This window comes from Sorex araneus, chromosome 5 (genome assembly GCF_027595985.1).
Source record: "Sorex araneus isolate mSorAra2 chromosome 5, mSorAra2.pri, whole genome shotgun sequence".
Taxonomy (NCBI): domain Eukaryota; kingdom Metazoa; phylum Chordata; class Mammalia; order Eulipotyphla; family Soricidae; genus Sorex; species Sorex araneus.
The window spans coordinates 208,720,991-208,736,012 of NC_073306.1; the positions used below are offsets into that span (position 1 = coordinate 208,720,991).

General features: G+C 57.1%; 1 protein-coding gene across 3 annotated transcripts in view; it reads left to right on the plus strand.

The window, feature by feature from the left end:
• The window catches only part of AFF1 (ALF transcription elongation factor 1), a 143,052-nt gene that overhangs the window by 56,101 nt on the left and 71,929 nt on the right, over window positions 1-15,022 (plus strand). The window contains exon 1 of one of the 3 annotated variants that reach the window (XM_055137934.1): window positions 11,623-11,777. The exons of the other annotated variants lie outside the window; for them this stretch is intronic. The gene's annotated coding sequence lies outside the window, so the exon portion shown is untranslated. Of the gene's footprint in view, window positions 1-11,622; window positions 11,778-15,022 lie in introns of those variants that run through there. 3 annotated transcript variants of the gene reach the window in all.

The following is a 15,022-nucleotide window of genomic DNA, read 5'->3' on the forward strand; positions in this document are numbered from 1 at the left end:
GCACGCGGCTGACCCGGGTTCGGTCCCCAGCATCCCATATGGTCCCCTGAGCACCGCCAGGGGTAATTCCTGAGTGCAAAGCCAGGAGTAACCCCTGAGCATCGCTGGGTGTGACCCAAAAAGCAAAAAAAAAAAAAAAAAAGAAATACAAAGACCTATACCCAGCAAGTCGGTAACTTTAGCTCCCAAACGTGCACCTCACCTGCCTGTTTCTCTGCTCCTGGTTCTCTCTCTTTCTCACGGCTCCCATCTTCCTAAATGGTTTCAGCCAAACCTATCCTGCTTCATCGCCACCCCCACCTCCTCCCCCTCTCAATAAATTCAATTAAAAAATAAATTTGGCGCCGGAGTGGCAGTAGCCAGCGGTGAGGGTGTTTGCACTGCATGCGGCCCACCTGGGTTTGATCCCCGCCCCCCCATGGGGCCCCCCAGCCCCTCCTGTGCCCCCCTTGTTGTTGCTGTGTTACCCGGTCTGGGGCAGTTGCTGTGTCTGTGGTGGGCGGGGCCAGGGTGAAGTGCTCCTTCCCTCTGAAGCCTGCTGGGGCCAGCAACGCTGCCCTAGAGAGTCAGGGAGGGGGGCGGGCTGTTAGGCATAGTGGTGCTGTGAACCTTTGCAAGTATTGCTTTTCTTTCTTTCTTTCTTTCTTTTTCTTTCTTTTTTTTTTTTTTTTGCTTTTTGGGTCACACCCGGCAATGCACAGGGGTCATTCCTGGCTTTGCACTCAGGAATTACCCCTGGCGGTGCTCAGGGGACCATATGGGATGCTGGGAATCGAACTCGGGTCGGCCGTGTACAAGGCAAACGCCCTCCCCGCTGTGCTGTCGCTCCAGCCCCATGTTGCTTTTCTTTTTGTTGATGTTGTTGACACTGTGACGGCAGAGCCTGGCCAGGGGAGAAGCCCCCAGTTTCTGTAGCACTGGTGTGAGGCCCCGCCGGGCCAGGGCCGGGCCCAGGCCGGGCCCTCAGCAGGGTGAGGGGCTGTCATGCCGAGGTGTAGGCTGAGACAAGACATACATCTCGTGAGCGCTGCCCCCAGACCCCACTTCCCCGAGGGCGGGGCCCGGGGCCAGGCTGCCCCTCGCTAGGCTCGGGGTGAATTGCTCGGTCCTACTAGAATTTTGCCATCTGTTTTTTTTTTTTTTTGGGAAACCATCGAATTCCCAAACTAACCATGTGGAACTCTCAATAGAACTCATTTTTCATTTGATGGGAGCGTCCGGCTGTTTCTGGAGCCGGGCGGGCGGCGGGGGCAGCTCCAGAGGCCCTCGGTGCCCCCTTTAACCCCTGGACAGTGACGAGGTTTACCTCTGACTGACGGCGTTTCTTTCATAAAAAGCCCTTTCTCAGGAAGCACGGTTGGCTGTGCTTTTGGAGGCCGCTTCCCCGCTTGCTCTACAGAATGTTTCCCCAATTAAAATGGAGACTATTAATGTTTGGCAACTGGTCAAAAGAACGAGCTTCTGATACACAACTTGTAAGGAAATCATCATTAAATAGAACCCCTTGACTTTGTAACTGCGAGCTCTCCACAGACATTACTCCAAAGTGCTTTTTGAAGGAAAAAAAAAAACCACGTTGGCAGAAACTAGCTGTTTGCACCCAGTGCGGCCTGAGTGCCAAGATAGGTTATCTGAGCAAAGCTTCTGGAGGTGGTTGGTGCAGCCTCCCCTGCCCGCGGACGCTGGTGAGTGCTCCGGTGTGGGCACTGCTGCTCGTGAGGAGGGGGTTTGCTTCATGGCCAGGCCCGGGCCACAGAGTGCTCCTGAGTGCCCGTGGCTGCCCAGGGAGGGTGGCATGTGGCTTGTGGCTGGGTCCCCCCACCCAGCCCAGCACTTCCTGCAGGTCCAGGTCACTTGGCAGCCTCCGGGCATCACTGACTCAGCCCGGGCCGGCATCACCCTTTGTTTTCAGGACGGCAGGTTCTGTCTGCACAGAAGATGGTGCCGGTTCCCGGACCCCCCTGGCAACACCACCAGCTGCTGCGTGATGTGTGTCTAAGGCTCTCACCCTGGGGGCGGGGTGGGGGGTAGTCCTGAATCAGCACACTGGCCAGTGAAACTGGTGCCACCTTCACGCAGGGTGTGAGGGCAAGCAGGAGGCAGCTCTGGGTAACAGGATGTGGTTCTGGGTCCTGCTGGCCGGCCAGAGCCCGGGAAGAGTGGGGCTGAGCCAGAGGGCACGCGGGGATGGTGGAGGTCGGAGGAAACCTCGCTTCCCCTCACCGGTGCAGGTAGGGGCGCGTGTGCCCAGCAGCGGAAGGAGGGCGGCGTCCAGCGGGGCAGTCCTGCGAGGAGGAAGTGGTTCTAGGTGGTATTTGTCGAACAGAATTGGAGTGTGGGGCCCAGGAATCCGGCTCGGTGGTCCTGCCCACAGAAGGTGCTGGGTTCCTCCACCCCAGCACTGCATGGCTGCTGAGGGCACAGCCCAGGGGGCCAGACCTAAGCAGGTGCCGGAAGCGCTTCACTTCACCCGAGCTCCTAATTTGATGTGCCTGGGACCCGATGTGGTGTCGGGCATTTAGATAAAAGCCATGTAGTGTGTGGGAGGGGGTGACCGAAGGCTAAAGGCACCACTCGGTGCAGGTTGCTCTTAGGCACATAAGATGTTACTGCGGTATGGTTTGAGTTCAGGTTTTTCACTTTGGAGCCATACCGTGTAGCTTGGAGCTTCTCGGTCTTGGCTCCACTCAGGAATGACGCCTGGGGACTCGGGGGACCAAATGCAGGCACACTGCCCTCTGGACTCTCTCTCCAGCCCCCAGTGTCTTTATTTGAATAAAGGATGTTCCGTTACGATAACAAGACTTGGAGAGAGACTATTGATGCATCAGTACAGGCACGTGAAAGACGTGGACAGAAACTGGGGAGGACTTTGTCTCTCAGTCTGGCAGCCAGCACGTAAGGGATGTGATAGAGAAGGCCCCCTTCAGAGACTCCAGCGATAAGGAAGTGGAGGCTGATACAGCAAGGAGGTTGTTTAACCTGGCAGTTAGTTAAACGCAGCTGCTTGGAGAAGCTGCTTAGTTAAACACTGCTTCTCCAAGCAGCCTTTTATATGTACCAAGGGCTGTCACGGGAGATGGGGCGAGAGATGGTCACTGCATCAGTGCAAAACCCCATGGAGAAATAATTCCGATGGGTGAGGAGATTTAGGGAAAGCTGGGGAAGGAACCGAACTGGGCCAGTCACTGTGAGAAGGGAAAGAGATGGTGTTCTGAGCACTTAGAAATGTTTGGGAATAGTAAGCTTGCACCCCGGACGGTTTAGGAAGTAGCGTCCGGTGATTTAGTACCTTTTGCTCAAGAGACTTTGTGGCTTCTTGAAAAAAATGTAATTCCCACAGCGCACACAGGAACTGAAGTCCTTGCTTGAGTGCAGCTCTACTAGATTTAACTCTACGCCGTGGCTTTAAGAGTCCTGCATTCGGTATGTTCGTCTCTGTCTTTATTTTCAAGTGTAATGAGTTGTAGACCTCTTGTGACATAGTATTTGATCATTTTTATGAATGTATGGTGAACATTAAGCAGAGACTTAGGCTCTTTATTTTCAGAGTCCTGGCGTGTACACGGGCTTGTCTGTTGCCCCACTTTGACCGCTTCTGTGTTATTTTTGTCCCTTCATGCACTGCAGTGAATCAAAGGCCCATACAGTACAGCTAATGAGTTCCCATTCTTCTGAGGTCTTCGGAGAGGGTTTGCTTGTGCGCATTGAATGTTGCTGCCCTTTCTTGACACGTGGGTGTCGATAGTTTCACCTCTTGTTTTAAAATAGGTCCCCTTAAAAATTAGTCCCCCTCCCTCCCCTCCCCTCCCCCCTCCCCCACCGCACCACATTCACATACCAATCCTTTCTCCTTGCCCTGCAGTGCCAGGATTCAGCCCCGGGCCCTACGTATGCATGATGTGAGCCCTGCTACCGAGCTACACCCCTGGCCTTAGTTTCTAAATAGATTCTTCCAGAAGGTCTCTTTGGATACCGGTGTATTTATTGTTTTGTTTTGTCCGTGGTGGTATGGATCATTAAATCTTTATCCTGGTGGATTTTTATTGTGGCTTCAGGGGCCGAGAATCCACTCTCCGCCTTCCAAAGTAACCGTTGCATTTGCTCTGCTCAAGGGCCAAGGGAGCTGGTCAGCCCCAGGACGGGCCTGGGACCTTGGCTGCCCGCCTAGCAACGGAGCTCGGGCCGCCCACGGCCCCAAGTGCAGCTCTGGCCCCCGGGGGGGGGGGGTCTCTCACGAGAAGGGCTGGGCAGGAGAGGCAGGACTCAGAGCCAAGGGTCTGCTGCCTTGTGTGTCTCACTGCGTGGGCCCACGTGGGGGCTAGGGGGAGCCCTCCGTGTGAACTCCTCTCCCTTTCCCACTCGCGCCCAGAGGCTCTCCCTGGACGCTTTCCTGTGTGCCGTTTCCAGGGTTGGGTGTGTTGGCAGGACGGGCCGGTGGCCCCTTCCTAGGAAGGCCTCCTAACACTGAGGAAACCTCATCCTGTTTTTCAGCGGTGTTCGTTCAGAGCAGGACTGCCGTGTCCTTTGTGCGTTTTCACGGAGTGGAAAAGAGTGAGTGAGTGCCAGCGACTCCCGGGTCACCGGCCAGCCAAGTGCTCGTTCCTCTTGGAGACATTGGAGGATTCCCGCCAGCCTCAATTTCTCCAGAAGTCAAGTGTTGTCCACTCTGCCCTTGTCATAAGTGACTGCTTTATCACCCCCACTCTGGACAGGGTCATATTTCTGCGGTGACTTGCGTCTGGCTCTGGGCAGGAACAGCGTCTGTCGTCTCTGCTCTGTCTTTGCAGAGAGACAGATGAGATGTGTAGATTTTTGGTTGTTGTTGTTGGTTTGCTTTTGTTGTGACCACACCCCGTGATGCTCAGGGGATCCTCCTGGCTCTGTGCTCGGGAATCACGCCTGGTGGGCTTGGGGGATCGTATTGGGGAGGGGACTGTATCTAACCCAAGTCACTGCATCCGAGGCAGATGCCCTCCCGGCTCTGCTCTGGCTGCAGCCTCATACGCTTCTGTTTAAATGTAGTGCTGAGCGTGTTCTGGGGTGGGTTCCCGGGTGCTCAGGAGGCTGCCCTCCCCCTCCCCCCCAGGGATCCCTGGGGACCGGGAGGGTGGATTTCAGTGCGAGGAGAGTGCGCTGCCACGTGCCCGGGGCTCCCGGCCGCCCCTGCCGTGTGCTGCAGAGCCGGGGACTCTGTGTTCCCGGGAACGGAGTCTGTTTAAAAGAAACAGAAACAGAAAGAACTGCACGCTGTTTTTCTGTTGGCTTTTTGTTTTCTTTCGTGGCTCCACCCAGAGGCGCTGGGGGCAGGGCGTGTTGGCGCCCCAGATCAAACCCGGGCCTCCCGCGTGGAAAGTATGTGCTCCAGCCCGTCGAGCGGGTACGGGACTGTTGTAAAAGGGAAAGCGCGCCCGCTTTCCTCCTTACTCACCACCCTCCTCCTCAGAAAGGTCCGGAGCGGGACACGTTCTGGAGGAGCGGCTGTGCTGGGCCCCGTGACGCAGGCGAGGCCGTAGCCTGCGCCTGCCCCGGGGTGCTCTCACTCTTGGCGCCCAGCGGGGGGTGGGGTGGGGGCCAGAGCGGTTGTCCAGGGTTTCAAGTGACCGTGATGCAGCCAAGCCCAGCTCATTCCCCGGCACCCTGGAACACAGAGCCAGGCGTAAGCCTCGAGCCCCGCTGGGGGCGACACCCTCCGCCCTCCCCAGCAATGCCGGGCCTCCGGGAGAGCTCTGGACAGGGTGCCGTCGGGGGTGGGTGCACAGCCTCCACCTGGCCTTTGGCGGGCCAGACGGGGGGGAGCGGCTGGGGGGCTTAGGAGGAGGATGTGGACAGAGCAGATTCCTTGGGGGTGTTTCTGTGGGTGCCGGGAGGACGGGCTTTATGGATGGACGACTCGGTCTGTCTGGGCAGCGCCCAGTCACAGAGCGTCCTTGCACGGTCTGTGTCGTGAGTCTGGAACTCGCGTCTTGGGTGCCTGCTGGCCGCCCCCCCACCCCCCCGGCAGAAGCGATCACCCTCTCTGTGCAGAGGAAGGACCTGCGGTTCACGGAGATCCACCCGGGCCCCAAGGCCTCCGAGGAATGGTGGATCAGTGAGAGAGGGGAGGAGAGAGGACTTCAGGGACCCGTGGGGTTTCCTTTGGGAGAGAAACCCGTGCGGGGGGGTGGGGGGGGCGGGGTCCTGCCCGCCCAGGAAGCCCTTCCTGCACCCTGCAGCAGCGTCTTGAGGGGGTGGGAGACTGGGGCTCCGAGGGTATCTGGGCGAAGGGCAGACGCTTCCGCTCCCTTTCCGGGTACCGATGCTGGAATCCCCTGGAATCCCCGTGACCCCCGCTCAGAGCCGGCCCCCCTACGGGGCCTGCCTCCCGTCTTCTTGCCTCACTTCTCCTGCGGGACCCGCCTGTGCTCCTGAGTGCAATGCTCGGCCACCTCCTCTCCGAGAGTGACAGAGGAGTCCTGGCCGCCGTGCTCGGCTCTGGGGGCCAGAGGCGCAGCTGTGGGACCAGAGGGCCACGCGTGCCGTTTCTCCTCCCATCCGGCGGTGTCCATCACACTGGGCGAGGGTGTGCTGCCAGTGACCGGGATGGGGCCCGAGTTTTCTGTCACCACGCTCCCCTCCCGCATGCCCCCTAGACCTTATTTCCCAGGTGGGGACGCCTGTGTGGCCTCGAGGGGGCAGTGCTGGGGGGGGACTCAGCCTTCAGGCCTGATCCCAGCTGCAGCTCCCACTGGGGGGGGAAGGCGCAGTGAGGGAAGGCGCCGTGGGGGCAGAGAGTGGGTGCAGAGGCGTGGCTGGCGCCGTGGCTGTGTTCCGGCGGGCTCGGGGCCGTCCCTCAGGAGAGGCCTTGGCAGCCCTCCGTCACTGGTGGGGAGTCGCATGCTTCCGTGGTGACCAGCCTCCGCCGGAACCGCTACGGAGCTGAGCTCGGGAAGGCGGCTGGCTAGCTGCACACACACGCTTTGCGTGCGGTTCACCCCCGCGCTGCCGAGACCACCAAAACCCTGCCCAGGCCAGCCTGGCTCAGACACACGGGCAGAGTGGGGTGTTCGAAACCCCTCACGGGCACCGGAACCTGCATTCTTGATCGCCTTGCTGGACTCCGACCCTGAGTGCTCTGTCCTCGGAGCATTAGCGCAGTGTCCTCCTGCATCTCGCCCAGGAGGAGGGAGTGGCCGGCCGCAGTCACTGGGGAGCGGCGACCGCCAGCCCTCCTCGCACAGCTGTTGAGCTGTGGTGCGACGATTCCCGGGAGCAGGGAAGGGATTTGAGAGACCTGGGTCCCCGCAGACCTGCCACTGGAGCTCACATTTCTGCGGGATTGGATGGGGCCGTACCCCGTGGTGCTCAGGACTTACTCCTGGCTCAGTGCTCAGGGATCACTCCTGGTGCACTCAGAGACCACACATGGGGCCCAAGGGATTGAGCCCAGGCTGGCGGCGTGCAAAGCGCGTGCCCTACCCACTGTTTTTTTTTTTCTTTTTGGGTCACACCCGGCGATGCACAGGGGTTACTCCTGGCTCTGCACTCAGGAATCACCCCTGGCGGTGCTCAGGGGACCCTATGGGATGCTGGGATCGAACCCGGGTCGGCCGCGTGCAAGAGAAGCACCCTACCCACTGTGCTATTGCTCCAGCCCCCTACCCCCTGTTTTATCTCCCAGTCCGGTGTAACAGAGTTTGCAACTTCCTCAGGAGAGAAAGAACAGAAAGTTACAAAGTATCTTGTGACAGATTTATTTGTATCGGACAAGCGTCTATAGTGGGAGTGGGGGGAGTGATCCTACAGCGGGGAGGGCGCTTGTCTTGCGTGAGGGGGAGCCCAGGTTAGTCCCCAGCACCCCGTGTGTGTGTGTGTGTGTGTGTGTGTGTGTGTGTGTGTGACCTTCACAGGGGGAGTGCAGAGGGAGTACTCTGTTCCTTCCGGGTGAAGCTCTGTGCTCTGCCCCTGACCCTGCTGGCTGCCCGCTAGATCAGCTTCTGCCTCTAGAAGCCGCAGAGCTGGCACAGAGGGCTGGCGTGCACGCTTCACATGAGGGAGCCCTGGGCTCAGCCCCAGCACCCCTGAGCACTGAGTTGAGAGTCGTCTCCAGCATCTCCAGGTGTCACCCCCAGACGGTTATTCTTCTAAATTGGGCTTTTTCTAATAAAACTTGGTTTGATCAACTATCTCCTCGTCTGCTGATGGAGGAATGTGTGATGCCAAGGGTGTGACCCTCCACTTTGAGATTCCCCCACGCTGACTACGAATTCCTGGGGGTGCCCACCAACACCGTGCTCGGAAACGTTTCAGACATTCAGCAGAGTTGGACCGTTTTCTGTTAGGACGTGTTCCACCCAGATAATCCTATTTATTACAATTGTGTCACCAAGTAGTGCTTTGCTGCTTTGATCTGTTTCCTGAGTCACAGGTATCAGTGTCACTCCCCCTAAACATTTTAGCTTGGATGTCATCCAAGTCAGGTGATACTTGAGGATAAACGTGTGTAGGTCATCTTCTTTTGTCATTAAATATAAATGCAGTGGAGGCGCAAAGCTTAAGTGTGCCACATTTATCTGTGCACAGATTTATGTACCCAAACCCTTAGAAGGAGAGAGAACTCCAGGAGGGTTGGGGCCAGTTGTGCTCCGAGCTGACTCCTGGTTCTGCACTTGGGCGTCAGTCTTGAGGGGAACCATCAGGGTGCCAGGGTGCCAGTCTGGATCAGCTACTTGCAAGGCCAGCACTTTCCCCCCTGTCCTGTGCCTCCGTGCCAGGTGGCTTCTTGAGGTCCCAGACCAGCACTGGGGGATCAAACATTTTTCCTCTCCTGAGTTTTGACCTTCCTGAGTTAGAGCAATGAGCATCGCTTTGAAAACAACTCGTTCGGGGGGCCAGGCTGATAATTCCAAAGGCGGAAGGCCTCGGGCAGGCTGGGGGTCTCCCAAACTTCAGTTTCCTACAGGTCTTTCCCCACTGGGGGTGATGATGACTGTGTTGTTCTTTTTTTTTTTTTTTTGGTTTTTGGGTCACACCCGGCGATGCACAGGGGTTACTCCTGGCTCTGCACTCAGGAATTACCCCTGGCGGTGCTCAAGGGACCGTATGGGATGCTGGGATTCGAACCCGGGTCGGCCGCGTGCAGTGCAAACGCCCTACCCGCTGTGCTGTCGCTCCAGCCCCTGACTGCGTTGTTCTTTAACCAAGCAGACCCTTCTCCTTAGTTTGGGGTCCCATCTGGAGGGACTTAGGGGGCTGCTGTGACTCTGCTGGGGTGGGGGTGGGGTTCCTGGTGGCAGACCGGACCCAGGCCTCCCCAGGGAGCACAGCTGAGCGCTCTCCCCAGCACCCGCCCCACCTGTGGCCCCCAGGACCCATTTTGGGCACCAGCCCTTGTTCCGCAGAAGCTGCTCGCTGGGTAGGGTGAGGCCGGGTGCCTGCAGGCCAGCCTGTCCGTCAGCTCGCACCTGGCGGGGCCCTGACAGACTGGGCTGCCTGGACGCTCTCCGAGTGCCCGCATGTCATGCGCCAAGGGCACTGTGCATCTTCCTTCTTTCTACCCACTCCCTTCCTCTTGGGGTAAAGTCAGATGTGACCGCGTTGGCAGCTGCCCTGGGGGCAGAGCCGGCCACCCCCGGGTCCTGAGTACCGTATCCCAGGAGGGCTTCACCCTGGCCCTGCTGCGCACCTGTGAGGCAGGTGCGTCTAGCCCTGAGCTCCGTCCCTAGCCTCGCTTTGGCGTTCTGGGCATGGGGCCACACCTGGCCATGCTCAGGGCTTGCTCCTGACTCCGCCTTCAGGACGGGGGGGGGGGGGGGGGGGGGGGAAGGGGAGGGGACCGTGTGGGATCAAGCCCGGTGGGGGGGGGGGGCGCGTGCAAGGCAGGCACCCTGCCCTCCACTGTCCCCCCAGCCCCTCACCTTGGCTTTGAATTTGAAGCACGAAGACATTCAGGGGTGTCCACGGTTCCCCCAGTGAAGCCGTCGGCGTTACTGAGATGCCAGTCATAAGGCCTGAGAGATAAGACCCTGTTTGCTTACTCGTGCCTGGGACCCCCCTATGGCTCAGCGAGTCTCAGCCCCAGGCGAATAACAAATAGTTAATCACCGGAATCAGTGAAACAAACAAAAGGCCGTGAATCAGCCCGTTTCCATCTGCGATTGTTCTGCCCCCATGTCCTGGCCTCAATGAAGGGTTCCGACCCAGCCGGGCCGGCTCCCCGCAGAGTTCTCAGAACCAGGACGTTTGGGGAACAGTAAGTTCTGACCTTTCGTGGCGAGCCTGGCAGAGTTCTTCCTCTGCGGAGGGCCACGCCCGCGGCTGGAGCCGAGAGCCCAGCGGCCGGTGGACACCCTGTGCCTGGGGAGTTGTCGGCCGGAGCCTTTCCGAGTGTTCCCGCACTGCACATCCTGTCCTCTGGCACTGGCTTCGCCCCGAAACCGCCGGGACCTTTACTCCACAGAAGGTGCAGCCGGAAGCGGTCGCTGGAATGCCTCTCGGGCCTCGCGCCTCTTCCTAAGCTCCCACCAACCTGCCGCGGCTCTTGGTGCCCTTGGCCGCCGGCCCGGGAAGGTGCAGGAAGGGGCCGGAGACGATGCCAGAGAACATTCCGGGAGCGGCCGTGGGTGGCCTCAGGGCCTGGCCCACTTTCTCCCGGCAGCACAAGGGGTGTTCCTGCCTGTCCTCACCCCGCGACCCTCAGGCCCAGCCCACCAGACTAGCCCCAGGCCCCCCTGACTGCTGCTTCCTCCCCGCAGAAAAACAGAACAGGCCTTTCCATCACTTCCCCCTGAAACCGAGAGCGGATCCTGAGAAATGGGGGTCGCTCAGAGATTCAGACTCTCCACAGCAAAGTCTTGCCCCGGCTTTCAAGTGAGACACTTTGAAAGGGTTTTAAGACTCTTTCGTTTTCTTACTAATAATTTAGGGTCTAGTTCTAGGGTTGCCAAAACTTTCCCCAAAGGGACACGATAGCAGAATGTTAAGACTTGACCCCTTCTGTGGCCTTTGTCGCAATACCTGCTGTTCTGGGAGTGACTCTGCCTCAGTGGCCCCGTGAGCAGAGGGCCAGGGCGTGTTCACAGACGGAGGCAGCGCCCCCTCCCCCGCTCCACACCCGCCCGTGATCAAGGCTCAGTCTGGTGGCCTTGGGGGCCATCTGGGTTACAGGTGAGTGCGGCCACTGTGCTCTCTCTCCAACCCCTCATTAGCGACGCCTGAGCCAGCTGCCCCATCTTGGCGACTGGTCATCTTTCTCTCCTTTAACTTTACGTAGGAATCTGACATTTCTGATCTAAGTCTGTCAGGAAACAAAATAGTTCACAGTGAGTAGATATTCAACAAATACCCATTTCATTCTCCCTGCTTGGGGTCTTCCGGACATGTCGATGGAGGTGGAGGCTGATCCCAGTCTCCCACCTCCTGCTGGGCTTTGGGTGGGGGTGGGGACCCCTTGGCCCTGAGCCAGGGTCACACCCCGCCTCCAGCCTCCCGAGAGCTCCCTGCAGCCTGTTCCTTCACCGTGTTTGCTACATCTCTTGAATCACGAAGTTGTGACTCGTGGTTGGGCGGGAGGATGCGGTGGGAGGGCTGCAGATATAGTCCCCTCTTCCGAGAGAGGAAGCTGGGGCAGCCGGGGACAGGCAGGCAGATGGGCGAGGGCAAGTCTTGACCAAGCCTCGCTGTCCAGGGTGCCGGGGCCCACTGGCGGGGGGCGCTCTGGGCCCAGCCCGGTGAGGGGGACCGTCCCTGGGACTCTCGGGCTCCTTCTGGTGACTCATCTGGAGCTGGCGATTGGAAAGGTGAGGGGGTGCCGGCTCCCCGGGGACCAGTAGCCTGCTCCAGCTGAAATGCCGGCCCGCCAGGGCCCGCCCGGACCCCCTCCTCCCAGACCGGGCTTCTCTTTCCCAGGGGCTTCATTAGGTCAGCCCACCCAGAGTTTGCCCCCTGACTCTCTGGTCTTCAGTTCTTCCCAGTCCCTTCCCCCCTCCCCCTGTGTGTGTGTGAGTGTGTGTGTGTGTGTATGTGTGTTTTCTCGTCCTCCCCTCCCCCCCCTGGAATTCTCTTATCTCTAGGTCTAGCTCTGGGAGAGGGTGGGGAGAGGATGCTTAAGGTTTTGTGTTAGACTTAAGTAGCCAAAAAAAAAAAATTTTTTTTTTAAATGTAACTCTGAGGAAAATATTTTACTAGCAGGACGCACTGCAGGGGGCCTTGTCAAATGTACTCTGTATATATAACCACAGTAAATTGGGTGGGATTTTGTTTGTTTGCTTTGGCTCTTGAGCCACACCTAGCCTGCTCAGGGCTGACTCCTGGCGCTGTGCTCAGGGATCACTGCTGGCAGGGCTCGGGCTCTGCCAGGCTCAGCCACATTCAGGGCAAACACCGTCTCCCGTATCTGGCAGTTTTGAAACGCTTGCTTATTGTTTTTATATTTGGATATATACTAGCCTCTGCTTTTCACATAGTTCAAATGAAAAAAATCTCAAGCATGGTAAAATACTCAGTTTCTATTTAAAAAAAAAAACCCACCTCAAAGTATACTTCTTTTGTTTCTTTTTAAATTAAGTGTTCTCATATTGAAGACAGCAGGGCAGCTTGGTAAGTCTGATAAACGCTCTTTGTTTTGTACAAGGGGACTGCCTGTTGGCAGGGAAGGGGAAGAGATTGTATATTCTGCATATAAATATTGATGACGGAGCCAAAAATCCAGCATGAAGAATTCTGACCGGCGTTGTAAGGCTCCTAGCATTGTTTAGCCGAGGTCAGAATGGAGGGAGCCTTCTCGGGAAAAACAAAGACCGACTGTGTCTCTTCAAGGAGATGCCAATTATAGCAGGTGGTAGGAGGTGCACCAGGGTTATGATGGGAATGAGAATATTTAGAAACATAATTGTGGCTTGTTCTCCTAAGAAATATCAATACGTTTCCAGCTTCTTCGGTCACATTTCTCCTTGGCGCTGGGATGAAATGGGATGGACCCATGATGTCCTCTGTAGTTTTATGTTTGTTTTGGGGTCACGCCCGGTGCTGGGTTGGGGGTGAGGCTGCCCACAGCTCTGTGAGGGCTCCTGGTGGTACTTGGGGGCCATGGGGTGTTGGGGTGGCTGCCCAGGGCTCCCACGTGCTGAGCTTGTGTGCAGCCTGACCCCTGACCCCTGACCCCTGGCCTCTGGACAGTGACATTTAGCTTGTGAAAACACATGCTGGGTACAGTTAAAGAATCCCAAGGCGACATGCCTGCACGGCAGGATGAAGGGGGAAAACAATAAATGTTCATGATTCCACAAAACCATTTATAGGGACACTCTATTTTACATTATTGTCTGTTTTGCATAATATGCAAATAAGATTCCGTACTTGGTTTGCTCTCGAGCATTATGGGGGGGGTGGGGGGGAAGAACCTCTTAGTTGTAGGATGTTTTTGGTCTGTCCGCAGCGCTCTGCTTAACTAGGTTTGATAGGTTTAAAACACAGTTGATGGTTGTTTCTACATGGAGGTTTTGGACCGTGGAGGCGCCTCAAATGTAGTTTGGGGTGTTCTTTCATAAACGAATGAGCCTCTCGAAGTGGATGCAGCAGGAGCCCTAAATAACTGTCGCTAAAAAAATGTGCTGTGGGTCTCCATCCTCAAGCCACAGAGGAACCGTTGCTTATCATTTCTTCTTCAGAGAAGTAAGCAGCATTTTGCAGCTTCCTTTTACTAATGAAAGGAGTGGGTGGCCCATTCTTCCCCGCTATTGTTATTTACCCGGGGACAGAGCTTTTCCTTTCAGTTTCCAAGGGAAGCCCTTTCCTGTGGGCCCGAGGTAGGGGAATGAGTCTCAGAGCTGAACGTTTGTTCCCAGTGAAGCTGCTGGCTGCAGTTCTTTCTTATCCTACGCGGTGCATTTATTTGGGTGTCTGGACCGGACCGGACCGCTCCGGGCGGGCCGGCCGTGTCGTGCCGGGGAGGGACTGTCCTTTCTGCGGTGTGAACCCTGCATCCAGGCGGCTCTTCACACCATCCTAGAGATAGAAACTTGATGCTCTTGGTGTGGTGGCTTAAGTGACAAAAGAAATGTATCACAAGGTATATCTGATCCTTTATGACTTAGCCTCATATCACAACAAACAAACACGTGTTTCTGGCTACTTTTATATTTGGTGGGGCATGGGGAGGCCTTTTGCTCCCACCCCGGCTCCCTGGCCGGAGGGCCAGTGCCAGGAGCTGAGAATGCAGCATGGGACCCCCTGGTGCATGGGACCCCCTGGTGGGGTGGGGCCTTGCAGCCCTCGGGGCTGTGCCAGTGATGCTCCTGGGGACCAGGTGGTGCGGGGACAGAGCTCCCGTGTGCAGAGTATGTGCTTCTAGGTAATTTTCTCGAAGTGTTGCTGCTCTTGCTCTCTCTCAGACCCCCTTGGGGGCATTTCAGCTGTCTCCTGAGACAGGATCCATTTGGAAATACCTTGTTTTTCTCATGCTTTCTGTGTGATACTTGTGAAACTTTGTATTAACAAGTACTGGTAGGCCGTCCTTGAGGGTGCTCACAGTGTCTGGTTATGTGCTAGCCTCGCTTGACCTCAGAATGTATGAGGGTTGGTTTTTTTGTTTTTGTTTTTAGTGGGGTTGGGTCTTTAGTTCCATAGAGTGGAGCTGTTTTACACAGTGAGTGGGGATTTGCTTTTTCTTTCTTTTTAATCACTGGGGGTGTGATGATTTACAGTCATATTCATTTGCGTGGCTTTAGGCAGAGGGGCCCGGCTCCTCAGCATCCACCTCTGAGTAAGGACATTACTTTTTTTGGGGGGGTCACACCCGGCGATGCACAGGGGTTACTCCTGGCTCTGCACTCAGGAATCACTCCTGGAGGTGCTCAGGGGACCCTATGGGATGCTGGGATTAGAACCCGGGTCGGCTGCGTGCAAGGCAGATGCCCTCCCCGCTGTGCTATTGCTCCAGCCCCAGGACATTGCCTTTTATTCATGGCTGTGCTGCCCTGACACCTCACCCATGTCACCTGCCCCGCTGCTCTCTGCTCGCCGGGTGTGCCGTGGCCTTGCTGTC